The sequence below is a fragment of the Urocitellus parryii genome, chromosome X, assembly GCF_045843805.1.
Source record: "Urocitellus parryii isolate mUroPar1 chromosome X, mUroPar1.hap1, whole genome shotgun sequence".
In the NCBI taxonomy this organism is placed as follows: Eukaryota; Metazoa; Chordata; class Mammalia; order Rodentia; family Sciuridae; genus Urocitellus; species Urocitellus parryii.
Genome location: NC_135547.1, coordinates 38142571 through 38144093, shown reverse-complemented (window position 1 = coordinate 38144093; position 1523 = coordinate 38142571). Strand labels below are relative to the sequence as shown.

General features: G+C 38.3%; 1 non-coding gene across 1 annotated transcript; it reads right to left on the bottom strand.

Moving 5' to 3' along the window:
• Positions 1 to 1228: 1228 nt before the first annotated feature.
• Positions 1229 to 1296, bottom strand: Trnav-cac (transfer RNA valine (anticodon CAC)). Its single transcript has one exon. It is a non-coding gene; the product is annotated as a tRNA-Val (tRNA).
• Between the last annotated feature and the right edge of the window lie 227 nt (positions 1297 to 1523).

The following is a 1523-nucleotide window of genomic DNA, read 5'->3' as shown; positions in this document are numbered from 1 at the left end:
TTCCCTTTGCCCAGCCCCAGTTCCTCCATTTTCCCATGCCCCTTCCATTATGGATCAGCATCCACTTATCATAGAGAACATTCAGCCTTTGTTTTGGGGGGGATTGGCTTACTTCGCTAAGCCTGATAATATCCAACTCCATCCATTTACCTGCAAATGCCATAATTTTATTCTCTTTTAATGTGGAGTAATAATACATTGTGTATATATACCACAGTTTCTTTTTCCATTCATCTATTGAAAGGCATCTAGGTTGCTTCCACTGTTTAGTTATTGTGAATTGTGCAGCTATCAACGTTGAAGTGGCTGCGTCACAGTAGTATTCTGATTTTAAGTCCTTTGGGTATAGACCAAGGAGTGGGATAGCTGGGTCAAATGGAGGTTCCATTCCCAGTTTTCCAAGGAATCTCCATACTGCTTTCCATGTTTGCTGTACCAATTTGCAGTCCCACCAGCAATATATGAGTGCACCATTTTCCCCGCATTCTTGCCAATACTTACTGTTGTTTGTATTCTTAATAGCTGCCATTCTGACTGGCATGAGATAAAATCTTAAAGTGGTTTTGATTTGCATTTCTCTGATTACTAGAGATGTTGAACAATTTTTCATATATTTATTGATTGATTGTATTTCTTCTTCTGAGAAGTGCCAAGTTCTCTTGATTCATCCCATTAAATATCTCTTAAACCATCCCTTTCTCTTTGCCTATAGTATTATTTGGGAATAGTTCAATAATCCAGGAAAATAAGAAATGAAGTCCTGAGGAAAGTGGTATCTCAGATTCCACTCTTGGTATCTTTCTAATTCACACTGCTGCTAGTGTTGTTGCTAAAATGGAATCAGAATAGGTGATGTCCTTGTTTTAATTCTTTCCAAGGACTCTGGCACCATCAGGATGAGCCAGTGGCTCTGTGGTACATCTCCTTATGTAGATCTTGCCCTGAAGCTCAAGAGTTTCTCTATTACTTTCAGAACAGAAAGTATAGCTCCTAGATGCAGGTCCACAAAGGATCTGGGAACTACATAGGAGAGTCACATCAAGAAATCAAAATTGAGGATTGGGGTTGTGGATCAGTGGCAGAACGCTTGCCTAGCATGCATGAAGCCCTGGGTTGGATCCTCAGCACCACATAAAAACAAACAAATAAATAAATAAAGGTTAAATTTTAAAAAAAAAATTTTAGTTCTAGGTGGACACAATATCTTTATTTTTATTTATTTATTTTTATTTGATGCTGAGGATTGAACTCAGGGCCTCATGCATGTGAAGCAAGCGCTCTACCACTGAGCTACAATCCCAGCCCTTAAGGTTAAATTCTTAAAAAAGAAATAAAAATTGAGGCAGGTTAATGATGGGGCATTTGCCTCGCACGTTAGAGGCCCTTGATTCAGCCCCCAGCACTGCAAAAAGGAAAAAAAAAAGAAAATTTGGTGATCACTTAGCCAGGAAGGAGTACAAAAAAAGATGGTGAAGAACATTGACTATATTTTGTAATAGCAAATTCTTCTGTACAATAGTTTT